Source organism: Ixodes scapularis, unplaced genomic scaffold (genome assembly GCF_016920785.2).
Source record: "Ixodes scapularis isolate PalLabHiFi unplaced genomic scaffold, ASM1692078v2 PGA_scaffold2__306_contigs__length_199485367, whole genome shotgun sequence".
NCBI lineage: Eukaryota > Metazoa > Arthropoda > Arachnida > Ixodida > Ixodidae > Ixodes > Ixodes scapularis.
Genome location: NW_024609857.1, coordinates 165,966,719 through 165,983,739, shown reverse-complemented (window position 1 = coordinate 165,983,739; position 17,021 = coordinate 165,966,719). Strand labels below are relative to the sequence as shown.

Below are 17,021 nucleotides of genomic sequence, written 5' to 3'. Positions count from 1 at the left end.
TATCTTGCCCCGTCGTATTTTTTTTTTTAAAGCTCTCGTTTTCAATGCTTTCACAAGGGAAATAAAAAGTCTCACGAAACGTACTGTTAGATGTTCCAAAGAACTAGATTTAAGCCGCATCCTTTCAGGGGTTCACTCATAACACTATGCTTAAAACGAAGCAAGCTCTTGCGCGTACAGTGCCATCAATTTTCTCAAGTTTCGGAAACTTACGTCGTCTGTAGATATTTCTAACAGCCGAGTTCCTTAATTGGAAGTCATTGCAAATATAAGTTACATGTTGCAGCAACCAAAGTTTATAGATAAACGATGGCAGCGACTGGCGCTCTCGCATGCCCATCCATCACGTCGAACAAAAAGGCGCTAGTTTCGGTTTGAGGTCGGTACTTTTCTACAACAACTACGGCGTCAGCACCAGTCTGCACTCGGTGCATTCGGCAAGTTCGTTCGGGGCCTGTTCTCCGTTCAGCACTCCGCGGGTGCAATGCATTAGAACTCTCACAGTGCAAGTCTGGATCGCGGATTGGGAGCCCGTCACTGGCCTCACCGCGGCTATTGCTTGACAACAGTCAGTACGCCGCGTCCTGTCTAGTTTTCCCTTTGGTTTCGTCCTTGTTGTTTTGGCGTATTACGCCACGAGGCAATACACGCAAGCCTAAGGGAGAAACACGCAAAAATAGGAAGCTTGCACGTGGTGTTCGAGGGCGAGTATTTTATGACGTGCTACGACGATTATATTAGGTGCTTAAAGATCGAATAGACATTCGTCAAACTTTCGAACATCGATTAAGAAAAATGGCCCGGAGGACCACCGATTTTACCGACGTCGCTTGCTTCGGTTGCTAAATAAATGGCGCGTTCAGCGACTGAACGGCACGCTCCGAGTTTCAGTTTGTCACGGAAGCCCTCGCAGCAGTTCAAAGAAAAAGCTTTCCCCATGAAGTACTATGACAAGCGGTTAAAACTATGCGATGCGACTGTCCCCAGTAAAGGCCTTCTAACTTATCGTTTGCTGAGCTCTGATGACTCCGAGATCACGTCTGACTCCACAATAACTCTCGGTAGCCCTTGTCTCATTAAACACATCACAGTTAACGCCCAACAAAGTCGCCCTCCACCCTCAACCACATAACATTTATTTAAAGAAGATTGGTATTCTAACGCATTTAATATTCTTGCCCACAATGTTATCTGTTATTTGGGGAAGCACGATAGAAGTTTCATTATCGAGAACAAACTACTAACGTAATAAAATTGAGTTTTCCCGTTTCTCCTATAGCATGCATTAGCTCATGTCAAGCGATGACTGCCGGTGGTGCTGCTCGACCCCAGCAATACAGGCCTATATCCGCGATCCAGCCTACTAAGAGATCAGTAGTGGCAGTGCTATTAGACATAAATCGTTTATTTGCATCGGTACACCCATACCTGCCGGATGTCGGGACGAGGCGCAAAACCGTACATCCGGCCAGTATTGAAGCCGGTTTTCGGCTGAAATTGCCTCGACACTCACAAAGAAGCAACGCGCTTCTTCGGCGACTCGTTTGCGTAATATATTTGTTCAGTCATTTTATTGTGTCCCGGGCCACTGTGTACACCCCAAAAAAGAAATGTACTGCGGTAATTACACCTTGACGAGAAGCAGGCACGTGGCCAGGATTTTGTTTCAGGGGGAGAGGGGGGGGGGGGGGTGGCCATGACAAAGTGCTTTATGAGGGGGAGGGGGGAGAGGAGGCCTCAGCAAATGGAGGATTTCGGGGGGCCTTATGGTTCCCCCCTCCCTGGCTACGTGCCTTACAAGAAGGGGTATTGTAGTTTTACATCTTCAAAAGGGTGTAGTACATTATCACACGTTTTAAGGAACGTGTTTAAAAAATCACGAATTTTTAAAGGTGTGAGGTTTACATTTTTTTATAAGGTCTATTGATACACTTATTAGAGGGTTATTTATGGGACACCCCACTTTCATGTATAAAGGTGTGAAAATGTTGAATGTGTATATACCTCTAACCGAAGAAAATCTCTTTCATGTGATTACATCGCGTGCCGATGAAACAATCTGTCGATGACACTTCGTTCGATGAATTGATTTGACCGCCAATGAGCAACGACTGCCAGTAGAATTTCGGGCAAATAATTCTGCCGGCTGCCGGGAGACTCGACCCTACCCTAGAATTACCCCGGCTCTTGTTTGTTTTCCAAGATTCTAAATTGTATACCAACTTATTAGTAAGTACCTCTTCGGATATTACAGAAAAAATCGATGGCAGCCGCAAAACCTCTGATAGCCCGACTCACAGTTAGGTGGGAGACTGACAGGTGCTCGTCAGTCGCCACCATGCCTTGAAAGCTACCGGTTCCGAAGAACCGGAGCGCAGAGAACTTGTGGTTCCACGGTCATGGTAGACGCGATTGTCGGCCGCCTCGAAGTCTGGGCGCTGAACGGAGCTCGTCGCAGAGTCAACGCGCAACGGCTCTCGATAGCCGGTACTGTGGCCGAAAGTCGTCGTCGGGGAGTTGAAGGGCGTCCCCGGTGGTCTCGGTAGCGACGCCGACGATGGCGGAAGACAAGCTCGGCCGCAGCGTACGGCACCGCCATGTTGACAAAGTTTAACTTCGCCTCGATCCGAAGCGAAGATCTCGAGCTCAAACTACGGCTCTCGCAAAGTTCGGAAACGTCACTTTGACGTCAGCGACAACTTCGACAAACGAGGTTTTTTTTTTAACACAAACTTTGGAGGGATTTGGAGCATCAGCCGGTCGCCTAGGGACAATCTGCAAAGCATTAATTTTCGCTTGGCGTAGGGATGTAGGGACAAACGGGCGCTACGTCATCGGCGATGCCGTTCAATCAGCGGGCTCCTCGCGCCCCTCACGCGCTGCACGCGCGCCTCGATGAACTTCGCTACATTCTGCCTCTCTCAAAGAAATTAGCGTGCGAATGATTGACACCTCGCTCGGCGCGACGTCAGCGTCGCGAGAGTCCAATTAGCGCGTTCCGCAAACTTTGGGCACAAAGTTGTGCTCGACGAGTTTAGCGACCCAGTACTTCGCCCCGATCAACATCATTCACCACGTGGAGATGCGGTTGCTTTTTATACTCCGTTTCACCGAATGATGTACCGCAGGGAAGGCTACAAGCGCGAGCTCCTTGCTCCAGGGCACGTCTTGGCGGCACAAGCTCTCGTGCACTAAGGGCTGCTGCCAACGCTATGAGCTCGCGCTTCTAGCCTTCGCTGCGGTACAACATAATGTGAAACGGAGTATAGTAGAAGGAACAGACACAGGAAGGAACGTCTCAAACTCAGCTCTCAAACTCAAACGTCCCTTTCTGTGTCTGCTCCTTCTACTGAAAAGTTTTAGTAGTGGGCTTTACATCGCGAGAGTTGAAGCCATAGCTCCGTTTATGGAAGAAACTGCGTAGAACATTCTTCAGCATTTCAAAACGAGAGGCGCCAATATCGACGAGAGTCGCGTTTGCACTCCGACCGAGGATTTTTTTCTTATTGTTTCGCAGAAACAGAGCTACACTTCGATATTTCACAACGTAAACTGTACAACCAAATAACATAATATTAGGAATGAGCTCGCTACGCGCAAACACCGATTGTTAAAACAGTAACCAAAAATAACTTACCTCACTGTACTCTTTCAGATACTTCTTAGACGGACATGTCTTTCTGCGGCGGTTCATTTCTTGGCGTTCGTCAAAACGGCGAATGACTAGTGCGGACTAAACATAAGTTTATGAAGTTTCAGCGTTTTAGTCAAAGTCGCTTCCAAGCACGCGCGTTTGGCTCATTTGGAGTTTCAGTTCACATTCAGTATCAACGTTGTTTGGCTCTGGTTCAGAGCACCGTGGCTCAGAGTAAACGATATTCATGGCGGCATTATAATATAAAACATTTTTTTCTATAAAACACTAGTGTTAAGTTCGAAAACAAATACATAATTTCATTTGCTTAACATTCTGTTGGCATTATTCGCACAGCTTGCACATAAAAGTGTTTTGCTAAGTTTGGCTTATTGAGCATTTAGCGTGAAAGAGGCTGCTCTCTGGCAACGTTAGTCGTAAAAGCGCGTGAAATTGCCAGAGATTTGGCTACCGTGTTTGATGGTTGACGCGCTCGCACCTGAACTTCTCGCACGATGTCTCGTGTTCTAGTCCATTTTAGCGACGACAACACGTATGACGTGGTAAAAAAGAAGACATTCGCGGAAAGCGATCGTTGGTGACAGCGGGAGACAAAGTCAAGGTAAATTGGCGCGGCATGGGGATTTACCAAGCAGTGGTAGTAGACATTTCAGGTAAGTTGTTCTGGTGGCCAAGTTTGCACGATCTCTTGCAAATACTATATTTTTCTGTAATTTCAGATAATGAACATGACCTATCCCAGGAAATGAACCACCTGATCGCAACTAAGGGCAAGGCCATGGTGCGACCAAGTCTTTTTCAAAATAATCCTCTTTTTTTTTTTGGTTTTGTTTCTTTTGCTTTGATGCAATAGTTGATATTATTTATTTCGCTTGGGAGGTAGAAATGTACAGGCGTGCTGATATTGGGGTAAGGCTGACGCCAACGCAAATAGTGTGCCCACAACACCGACGCCGCCACAGGCTTCCTAAAAGAAAAGAAATAAAAAACGAAATCAACGGCGTCTGATAGTGTTGTGTAATGTTGTGCTACCGAACACAACAGCTCAAGCAAATGAATTATTCCTTTGGAATTAATTTACTGACCACGGCTCCGAGGCAAAACTGTGGCCTACGGGTCTCTGGTTTAAGGATTCGAAATCCGGTTGAGGTACCCGCACTGTAACGAAGGCCCATTGCAGAAAGGCGTCGTGAAACTCAGATTTGGGTTGCACGAGATGCACTTTGTTTTTCGGGCACGTAAACTACCAAATTTATCTCTTTTATTGACCACGGCGGACCCTGACCCGACAGTTCTTAGTTGTCTTTTTAAATATTCTTCTTAGCTGGCACATTAACAATGCAAACGTGATTTATAGCTGATCGTCATTTTAGGCCATATCATTTTTATATATCAAGAAATTAAAATCATCTTTGCTCTATCGGCAACTTGCCCAACATATTCGTTACATCAATATTTGAACTCAAAATAATTGATTTTATTTAGCGTTTCCGGGCATACTTCAACGTTTGCAAACTCTGCCTTGAACTGTGTTCTATTACATTTCAGGCGCATCCAAAAAGGACCCCCTCTGCCCATGTAATGCAGGCCCAAGATCTCTTGAAACGGATAATGGACAAAGGCAGTGCTGATGTTTTTAAGACGGAAATTGGGCTTTTAGGGAAAGAAAACAAACATTTGTAGAGGGAGGTGAGGAAACGAAGAAGTATGTGAATTGTTGATGAATATATATTTAACTTTTGGTAGGCCTTGAGGGGCGTGTAAGACTGCCACAGCATATCTAAGAAGCCTGCTCCACGGTGCCAGCTGTTTCCTTTTAATTATATACTAATGGTGATAATACTTATTTTTTCACAGTTCCGATAAACAGCTTAATGGGCACTACAGAGGTTTCTGAGATCGTCTATTCAAGGTGGTAAATCATTCTATGTGATGTAAGCATACTAAAAATCCAGAAATAACAGCCATGCTCAGTCTATTTCCCTATTAAACATGTGTCCAAATGTGTGCAACACTTCCCTTTTCTGCGATATATCACAGAACACTGGAGAGTGCAGTGAGTGCATCCGAACAAAGCCGAGCGACGAAGATGCTCGTCTGCCAATCGCGAGCGCTGGCAGATCCAGCGCTGGCCAATCGCGAGCGTTAATCCGAGTGGGAACTGAAATCCACGCGCACGCGGATTGAACAGCACGCACGCTGCTTCTCCAATTTTTTTTTTTTACGCTGTGTAATTTCTTACTTTAAGAGATAGAAATACTACACAATATAATTGCATTCTACGAGGGATAATAATTCGCACACAGGACCCGCGGCATCGAGAAAGAAAACATCTTCCTCAAGTGTTGACGCAAACGCTCAGAGGAGCAGACGAGCGGGCACATCGCTTTCGCGAAAGGAACGTGAGGAGAAAGCATTGTCCGCGTCTATTTCTATCGCCACGGGTACAATAAGCGGTTTTGTTTTCTGAAATTTTGAATACATACTAACTGGCACCTGCCACATTATGTAACAACAAAAAGAAGCGTCTTCAAAAACCTCTTTAGTGCCCCTTTAAAGCATCCTCTGCTGTGCACTGAAAGTGCTCAAATGAGAACGATAGCAAGCAAGAGATATCAACAGAAATGGGGACTAACGCCATGATATATCTGAACGCACTTAGGCCCACCAGGCAATTTTCAAGTCAGTTTTTTTCTAAATCGAACAATAGTTTATAAATACCTCGGATGAAATATATTATTTCAATGTAATATATTAATCTTTTTGAAATTCTTCTCCTATGACAGTGTCATCAATTAATACAACTGTGTATTAACTAAGTGAACAGCACCGCCATATTTAAAGGATGTGCTTGTACACAGCAGGACACATTTAGCGTAAACACGACATCGGCGCTTTCTCGCATTTTGCTCAAGTGTGGTGTTGACGAGCATAACATTCAACTGCTTAGGCCGACGACCTAAATGGGCACTCGACACAACAAAAGTAATTTTCATGACAACTTTTAAAATCTAAGAGAAAAACAACGAAAACCAGCGATGCTTGCTCGCACTGAGTGTTAGCCTTGTGTACTTTCCTGCAGTTTCCACGGAACATCAATTATTGAAATCTATAAGGAAGCCCATGGAACGACAATGTACTTATACTGTTAGGGCCCGAAAATGTGATCTTCCCTGAGAATCTGAACATATGAACGTCACGCTCACCTTTCTGTGCAAATTGTGTAAACTTAGACTTAAAGAAATAAAGAGCGCTCTGCGGGCGTGAAGTTAACTGTATGATGTTAGCAAGCGTCTTGCGGAAGTGCACGTTTTTTTTTTTTTATCGCACCTTGTTATTTCATTTAGTAAGGCTAATTAGGTAACTTTTTCAATATTCGTTTAAGGATCGAAGTGTGAACTGGAAACTTGTAGAGTGCATTGAGAAACACCCAATTGAAGTGTTTTCTACATAGTATGCTTATCGTGCTTTTTTTTTCAGCCTTCAGAAAACGCCCGCAAAATGCACAAAATACTGCAACAAAGTGACGTGTTGGGCTAGTTGGTTTGAGATGAACATCTTGGAACATCAGAAACTTGAACAAGAGTAAAGGAACAACCACGACACGACGACGCCGTCCTGTCGTGTTTGTTCCTTTACTCTTGTCCAAGTTTCTTTCCCGCTGTTTATTCCCAAGATGTTCAACACAAAATACTACATGACAATGCGCTCCCCCTATATATTCTCTAAAGGCCGGAAAAAATTACCACGCCAAGCGCATCATGCTGCAAACAGCTTTTATGGGTGTTTCTCAGTGTGCTCTAAAACTTTCCAATTCACACCTCAGCCCTTGAACAAATATAGAAAAAGTTAGTTAATTAGTCTTAATTAATTAAATAACCAGGCGCACTAAAAAAATCCGGGCACTCTCGCAAGTCGCTTGCTCACAACATGCAGTTAGTTTCACTTCCGCAAAGCACTCCATTTTTTTTAAGTTTGGAGAAAGTTATTTGCCGCGACATATATATTTGTCTACTCATCCACTGGGCTCCTTTTGCTGTGAGTGATTGGTCTCTGCCGGCAATAAAGCGAGGTATAGAAGCATGGGTACCACACTTTGGTAGTAATTTATTACAGTCATTGAAATACTGCAATCTAATTACTTTTTCGAGTAATTTGGAACCTAATTCACTACATTGACAAAAGTAATTGTAATTGTAGTCTAATAACTTATAGTACTAGTATTAGCAAAATTTGGAATGATTATTACAACCCTTTTCATGATTTCGTCCAACTCTAACTCAGCTCTATGGAGTCACCGAGAGTAAAAACAGCATTGGTTATCTGCCTGGTTGTCCAAGCAGTAGCCAACCAGGACAATTAACCTGGGACAACCTCAATGTATTTCCTTCTCTGACCCCTTCTCTCTCTCTCTTCTATCAGCTTCCAGGGCATTCAAAGCACAAAAACTGCCTCTGTATTGATTATGTAAACACAGCTAAACTCTCAAAGCACATAAGGGGCACCCAGGACATGCCTACATAAAAAGCGCAGGAAAGACGTCTGCTTTAGGGTCAATTCACAAGCTAATCGACCACACAATGTCGAGCGACCTGCTGCAAAAGATCTCAAAAACAGGTCCCCAGCAGTGCGACCGCTTCATGTTTCTGTTTTAATTAGGCCAGTGAGCCAACGTTTTCACACACACATTCCTGATCTTTGTGAAATTAAGGGAAGGGAGAGCAAACTTGCCAATTAGATAATCGCCTTTGCCTTTAGCGGCCACGCGTGTAGTGACTAAATTTTAGGCAGTACCTGACATCATACGGATACACCATATTATCAAAATGGATCGGCAAAGGGAATTAAAATATGCTCAGGATAATATGATATAAAAATAGTGATTTTGATTTTTCGAGTCATAGGCAGAAACAGATAGAGGTTACTCTAGGTCTGTACGTTGATTTATGTAAGATGTTTCATCTTATTAATCATAATACTGTATTGAAAAGATAGAGCACTAGGGTATACGTGGATCTGCACTAAAACTACGAAACATATTTATAATAGAATTATCAACAGAAACGAGACCAGAGTCCCCAAGGGAGCTTGTTTGGACCATGTTGTTTGTAATATTCATACATAATATAGTACGCTTAAAGGGGCGTTTCTAAGATTGTCTGCTCTTGGTGTTAACTCAATCTACGGGCTCTAAGCATCCTAAGAATAAAAAGAAATTGAGCTCATGCAACGTTTTTTTCCCTGCTAAAAATGTGACCTACGATTGGGACGCGCCCCTTCCCTAGAGGAACTTCCTGCTCAGAAAAGGCGGGGGATGATCCAGCCAAGGCGGCGGCGGCGTGACGACACTGCTCGTCGGCCATCCGTGAGCCACCGTTGCCACAGCAGTTGATGCCGCGTCGTCCGCTATTAGAACGGTGGCTCACGGTTGGCTGACAAGCAGTGTCGTCACGATCCCATTTAGAGGCTCCTGAATCCGTGAAAGTTCTTGGTTTCTTTTTTACTGAATCACATTCTTGAACTGAATATGTCGAGTATCAGACGACTAAATTCGACTAAACATAGGCCCAGAACGCATGTAAGCCGTTATATCGGATCAGGCACATAGCCAGGATTTTGTTTCACGGGGAGTGGGGCCTTGCTCATGACAAAGGTCATACATCGGGAAGGGGGGAGAAGTTTAGTGCATAAAATGCTATCGGTTGAAGTCGCGTAGCTCAAAGGAAACCAGTTGTGAAGTTAACGCATTACTTTCTAAAAGGAATTCGTAAATGTAAAGAATTAGTTTTTGCACAGTAGCAATTCTAATTGTACCTAACTATATTTGGAGCGAAGTAGTTGTAATTGTAATTTAAATACTTTTACGAAGTAATTTACCCAAGTTTTATGGGCACTTCTTATAGTGAAAGGTACTTTCAAAGAAAAGCAGTGTTAAAGGCCAACCAACAAGCAGAGCGGGAGGTTCGTTTCGATTTCTCCTTTCCACCCGAAAGAGAGGGAGAGCCCTCTTCTCGGTGAAGGTTACCTTCCAGACCTGCTTCCCGGGAGAGGAAGGGGGGGGGGGGGGGAGAACGTGAGGAGGAATTGAGCGAAGGACATTGGGAAAGGGTCTTCTTCCCGCAGAAGGTGCTCCATGCGCGGCGGGCCTCAAGTAAACATGATGTATATTGACTTTCACTATAGTTGTTCGGAAAAGTTTTTTTTTTCTTTTATGACAGCTGCAGACGAATACCTGGAGTGGGCTGAAAAGATACTGAGCGCAGTCAAGACAGAAAAGCGCTCTTTTCTGTCTTGTCCTTCTTCTTCCTACCTTGTGCGCTAAATACCTCAATATGTTAGACTACCAACTAGCCCAAATGTCAACTTTACTGAGCGCAGTCGCACGTTCCCAGACCCTCTGCATTGCCCAGGGAGAGGACGTCACTTTTAGTGGAAATGATGTCATAATACTGGATGGGTCAGGCACTAATTCAGAAAGGTAAGTTCTTTGTTTGATCCCCGCCTTGGAAACAGATGTGAGAGCTCATGCACTCGGAGAGGAAAATTACTTTTCTCTTTTCTGGGATGGAACAAGGCAAAATCGACAGGCAGTTTCCTCCTCTCTGCTTCTTTGTCAGTCTGTAATGTCTCAATCTGCAGGTCCGCAGCGTAAAAAATACGTTTAGGCTACGCCACCTTGCTCTTCTGCAAGAAAAGCACTTCCTTTTAGTATTTGGTACGTGCTTGAACACTATTCCTTTACGTGCAGAAGTACCAGGAGCGCCAATGCGGGGCCCGGTTCAATCTCGCCCACCTGTTATCCCTCTTGCACACACAGTCACAAATGTGGACCTTAAAGAGACCAGTGTGCCTCGTCTTCACCAAACATTGTTCTCGGAACTTTGTCAGGTGGAGTAGAATCGCTTGTTATCAGTGTTTCTTGCACCCTAATGCAAACTGCAGGAGCTTTCGCAGTACACTTTCGTGTGAAAACCGCTCACGTGCGAGTAAGTTTCCTGCTCTTGCCCAACATATTTACCAGCCAAGTGGTCAGATTCAACAAAGGTCCGGAGCTGCGAGACGAGCTACAACCAGACAGACCAGATGGCATGCCGCTGCGGCAGGAGCCACAAGGCGTGCCACAAGAGCCGGAGAAGCTAGAAGACGTGCCACAAGAGCCAGAGGAGCTAGAAGACGTGCCACAAGACCCTCCACAAGACTATCGCTCACTTGAACACTCCCCATAAGAGCATCTAAAAGAACACTCCCCAAAGCCACCTCCACCCCCAGCCCCACAACCGCACCCTTCGCAGTGCCAGTTTCGGCACAAGAAACATGACAACATGATACGTATGTAGAAACCCTTTAGGATGTTAGCATTCATGTTTCAAAAACTAGTCTCCAATTTACACCATGGGCACGCCTTAGCAAGGCTTCAACGACCTACACACACCAGCAGCAAGATTGTGGCTCCCAGAGGCCTTATTTAGGAACCTGTATAGGATCCAGAACATCTGTTATTTTGTGTTCTTTGCTCATTGCATGTGTGGAGACTTCTCCATTGCCTGGAAATGAGTGCCAAAGAGACGGGGACTACTATTCTTATCTAACAAAGCCACAGAAGGCTCACTGATGCATTTATCAGCCTCTCTTGTTTTGATGATGAATGCTTTGTGAATTTCTCTTGTGGATTTATGCAGCGGCCTGTTTGGCCGCTGCATAAATGATCACGCGAGAGAGCACCCGACAACTATCAAACAGGCGCCATCAGGGCATTTAGCTGTGCATTGTGATTGATGCACTTATCAGCCCCTCTCGTTTTGATAATGAATGCTTTGTAAATTTCTCTGCTTGTTTTTTTTTTCTTGCTGTGTCGTCCCAAAATGCTTGTATTTCACAACAATGGGCTTCACGGGCACCAATTACAATGCACAGCTAAATGCCCTGATGCCATCTGTTTGATAGTTGTCGTGTGCTCTCTCGCGCGATCATTTATGCAGCGGCCTGTTTGCCCTACATAAGAGCACAGCTGCTTAAACAGGCCGCTGCATAAATGATTGTGCGAGAGAGCACGCAGCCACTATCAAACAGGCGGCGTATGGGCATTTGGCTGTGCATAGTGATCGATAACCGTGCAGCTTGTTGTTGTCCAACACTACCACTTTGGGACGACGCAGCGAAAAACCAGACAGAGAAATTCACGAAGCGTTCATCATCAAAACAAGAGGGGCTGATAAGTGCATCAGCGAGCCTTATCTGGCTTTGTTAGATAAATAACTTTTATATTTGGGAAAAGAGTGGGGACGCTGGAAGTGAGATGGTTTTATTTAGGTATTCAAGTATTTGTGTTTTCTAATAAACTCTCGGTTGCGAGTGCGCCCCGTGTTGTCGTCTTCTTAAATTGTCCCCGTCCCTTTGGTGATCATTTCCACTTATGAACAAACTAGCCCAACTAAACATTTTGTCTTTATTGCCTTGTCCGCACCAAGGTAATCGTTTGTGTATAAGTGGGTCAACTTAAGGCGTCTGTGACAGCAATGGACGCGGTTAGCGAACTCTACTACTGCCGGCCAGCACCTGTGCCTGGGCATGCAGTTTTGGAACATAACTTAACAACCTCTGTTTTCACCTTGGTTGCCCAGAAGCACCACCTAAAGGTTGTTTTTATTGAGGATAGCTATAGGCATTAAATAAATTCAAAGTTTACTTTCATGCTGCACGCTGTTGGTGCGGCAATTAAAAAATCGAATCAAAACTTAAATAAACTATTTCCTGCTAGTTCTTGTCGGAAGACTCTGGGATGCCTGACGCTCCAGCGTAAAAGCTGAAACATGTCGTCTTACCGGAAGCTGGGCAGCGCGAGCTCCATCTACGACGAAGTGAGCAGAGTGCGCTCTATCAGTGTGCGCTGGAAGTGAGATATGGTCATTTCATTTAGTTGGAGTGTGCGCTGTGACGGATGGAGCGCACTCAAGCGCCTTAACTTAAAGCGCCCAACAAAGGGAGGCACTATTCCATAATATCACAGACATGAGTGATACTGTAGAGCTGCTAATGTTTGCAAGCTACTCATTTTCGCGACCTTTAAGAATGACAAAAATTCACTAAATTTAAAGGTTAACCTATAACAGTTCTGTGTTTAAAAAAAAACACGAGTCATCCTCATTTGGCCTGGAAAATCACGAATACCAAATTTATTTTTAGACTGGATGCCTGGAGGAGCCATAAAACCATTCAGAAAGTAGAGCTGAAGCCCCGCCTTACGCGGCATAAAAGCATGACTGGGAGATATTTAAAGAGGAGCGGCATCACGACAAGGGATCCTTGGAATCTCCGCAAGGCGTACCTGATTGATCAAAAAAGCATTTGTTGTTCGTCTTTTGCTGCCAATGTTAGCTCCCATGCTGGGTCTGATAAACGGAAGGTTAGTACTGCTACCACTGTTTGTATAAGTTGTAGTGAACGTTGAACACTCGTGAAGGTTTGCGGCGGGAACTAGGCATCTGTAGCAAACGATGCGCTATTTGGCGAGAACAGAATGTGCTGCACTGGATGACGCTGTGCACTTGTGAAGCGCCGGATCGCGGCAGTGTACACTGCTTGCCTTGTCGTCTGCTCGGTCGGTGCTGCTGAGGTCGCTGTTAATTCCAAACAAGATTTCTGAGCTTACATAAGGCTCCAAAACGAATGAAATGTTTTAATAACACATGTATGTGATGTTCACATATTTCCATGTAAGTAAACATCCAGTAAGTAAAAACATGTGATGTTCTTTTTTATTCTTTGCATACGCAAGCGTTTGCCGCTACTCGCTGCTAGTCATCGAGAGATGGCGCTCGAGCTTCGCTTCCCAGCTGAAATCGCTTGACGTGACGTCCCGCCCCAGCAAATGTTTATCACATTTCTTTGCATTGATGTTTCTGGAGGAAAAGCTGTTCCAATTCGAATTCACAGGATACAAATGTGCTGAAGTTTATCTCTAGATCATTCTTTTCTAAAACCTGTTTAGCTTCTCTTTAAAGGGCAGCTCCTGGTTTGGTGCTTTTCAACAGTACATATTTTTTAATGACAGGAATAAACTGCGCTGGGAAATATGTTAATTTCACTAAAAAACATTTGCTGAGTTTTTAATCGAAATTCAAGTCCACATCGAAACCGAAACCATTTTGCAACTGAAGGTGGCCACCATTTTGAATAGCTAGGGCCATGACGTCACATATTGTGTTCACGGTAGCTAGAATGCAGGAAGAACTGCTGCTCCAGGTATTATCGCGTTGAGTGCAATTCCACTGGATTAGGAGAGTAACGAGGCGAGTTAGATTTGTTCGCGGTCTGCTGCTCCCTTATGGTGGCCAGTGTGGCCACCGTGAAAAATACTGGCAGAATGCTATGCAGGGAGCTCCTGGCTCACAATATGTGACGTCACAGCCCCAGCTATACAAGATGACTGCCACCTTGAGTTCGGTGTTGCCTGTAGAGTGGTGGTGGGGACGCGAGCGCATCAGTTTCAAGAATAATTTTGTCTCTGAAATGTACGCCTTTCAGTCGAGTTACTTTATGCACATGCTCATGGGATAACAGATGGTGCAACCTTAATAGAAGTCTGTGATCACAGAAACTTCGGCGGAGCTGTCCCTTAAGAGCACACGAAATCTTTTGGTTTGTAAAGGCTCGCATTCCGTCCTCTAAAATTCGTAAAATTTAATGGCCGTGAATACATCCATTGTGCCTGATACGCGAAAAACGTGGGACCGTAAAAATGAAGGATTTGACACTACTTCGTATTATTACAGGCTGTGGAACTTTTGGCGGGATCTGAAATTTTCCTCCCTCAATTGAGCCTAGCAGCAGTGAGACGATGCAAGACTGCCCCCAGTATGGCACTGGTGCTGCTAACCACCATTTTTACGAACGAGGCGCTCCTTGCGTGCTCCATGACGGGACACGGTGCACATGGGCTCTTCAGAAGTCAAGACGTCACCCGTCCGGCTCTCAACCAGACAGGAGTCGACGCCATTCTAGGTTGATATTCTTAAGTGGTTTTAATACTATTCATAAAAGGTGCCATTTTAGACTAATTTAATAGGCACACTTTTGGATATATGCCAGTTGGAGTAGCCAGAGGAAATTCTACAAGGTTCCGCTTAATTATAAAACCAGTAGAATTTCCTAGGAGTGCTACATAGGTGGTGCCAACATAGAGCAAGTGCTCACGTGCTTTCACTGGTCCTTTCCAGCAGGTGTTCTTGAAATTAGAGTTACATTTACTTTTGTTTCTTCTTACATAAAGGCTTCTGTACAAAAATAAACCACTGCATAGAATGTTCCTGGCATGCATAAGAAAACGTGAAGATAGATGGGCATAATATATAATCCTGGTTGTTTCAAAGTTTACAATGAAGAACAGCTTGCCAACCTGGGGCGCAGACCCATTGAAGCTGATTAACGGCCTTGGCACTCGCTTGAGCGAGCTCAGAGCACAAGCATACAAGCAAGGTGCAGTGTTTTGCTATATAGATCACCTTTAATTTTATACTCACTATTGGTGGAAGAATTGGAATTCTACTCTGCTTATACGTTCTTAACAACACCAATATGTGGCGTGCTATATATCATATTACAAGATATTCCCTCCCCAAAAGGAAGGCAGCTGGCGTGAAAACAGGCAGTGGGCTAGTTCTTGTTACGCTACTGGAAGAATTGTTAATTTAAATTCGGTATGCATTCAACCCAACGACGTAAAGGAGCTTAGAGTGATAAACCGGCAGCTGAAGGTGATCCCCCTCCGCGGCCACAGCCATGCATTTTTTTTTACTCGTACATCGGTTCACCAAATGCATGAAACTATGGCCAAGCGATGGCAGTACCCAGTGTGTGTCGGAGTAGTCTAGGGTAAAACCATTGAATGTTCCCAGAACAGCAAAACTACCAAAATTTGTTTCAAAATCACGCCGTGGCACTCCAGTCGAGCGTCAACCAAGTTCGTCAGCATGACGGCGCTTTGCCATGACTGGTTATGCCACGACTGTGCTTGTGCACATTCTCTTCATCAATTTTTTTTAATGCGAAAGCATTAACTGGTTCAGTGGAGCGAGCTGACGTCATCAGATGGAAGCGCGAAAATGGGTCCTAGTTTCCGTGCGCCTTCGGTTCCATTGGCTGGTGTGCGTCGACGGGGCTCCCATTGGCCGCTGCGCCACGGCCTCCGAGATCCCGAAGCGCGCGCGCGCTAGTACGTAGCAGACGACAAAGGGAGCGGACGAGCAGACGACAAAGGAAGCGGACGAGCGGCCTTGCATGCTTTTTCTCTCTCCATCAATTAAAAAAAGATTGCGCTGCTCACCTGCACCTTCACCTCCACTTCCTCATTAAAATTATTTTTCTTTGCTCTAGGTCGTTGCACTCCTTTGGTCTCGCTCGTTTGGTTTCTCTCGCCTTGGGAATCACCCAAGTCCGGGGTAGGCCTGTATAGGTCAAGCGATACGTTTTACATACAATTTTCAGTTATTCTGGTCTATTCGTTTCACGTCAATACTGACGACTTCGGCTATGTCGCCACCGATATCGGTCAGTCAAAACGCCTGGGCATAGTTCAAGCTATGCTCAATACTTGCTGTAAGTAGGCACCGTTGGGAACATTCTGCGGCTCTAGTTCCAGGGACGGCCAAACTGCGGCTCGTGAGCCACATGCGGTTCTTCGTGTGCGCAAGTGCGGCGCGTATGATAACAATATCATTATGACCAAAAACTAAGGTTGTTTATGCAAGAATGCCCTTGAGCAACAGGCAAAAGGGCGTAAAGTAACTGCGTTCAAAGCCGTGGTATGGGTACTCAATGTGAAAAAAAACAAAACATAAAATCAGCAGTCGGAAAGGTTTGCAGATCAAAGATACGTGACCTGGATCTTAAATTTCGATAGCTTATTTGATTCTTTTCCACATGACAAGTAGAGGCAGCGTGTTATTTGTGCACAATTTAGCACGAAATATTCTGGCAAGGATCGAAGTACTAAATGAAAGGCTGAGCTACACATACAGTTCAAAGACCTGTGAATTGTATTTAGTGGCTTACCTTTGTCTTATCTATTTTTCTTTCCGATGAAAGCACTTGGCAGACACCAATAAGGTATGTGAAACTAAGGCACTGTAAAATCACGCTGCTTTTATTAAGGTAAGCTGCGTCATTGCTTTTATTAAGCTATGGCGCAGCGTGTATCTATCATATAATTCAGAAAACATGTGGAGAGGGACAATAGTCCTGGCATACAAATCAGTGTTGTAATCATTCCAACCAAACAGCTCCCTGATAATTTCACTTCCCGCTCCTCGACAATATTAATCTAGCCACCCCTGCTGAAGGCAGAGGCACTGAGTCCTGCCATCTTTTT

The 17,021-nt window shown here is 44.7% G+C and overlaps 1 pseudogene; it reads left to right on the top strand.

Annotated features, from left to right (window-relative positions):
• The first annotated feature begins 4,271 nt into the window (after positions 1–4,271).
• LOC120839872 lies at positions 4,272–16,990 on the top strand (annotated as a pseudogene).
• Positions 16,991–17,021: the final 31 nt, after the last annotated feature.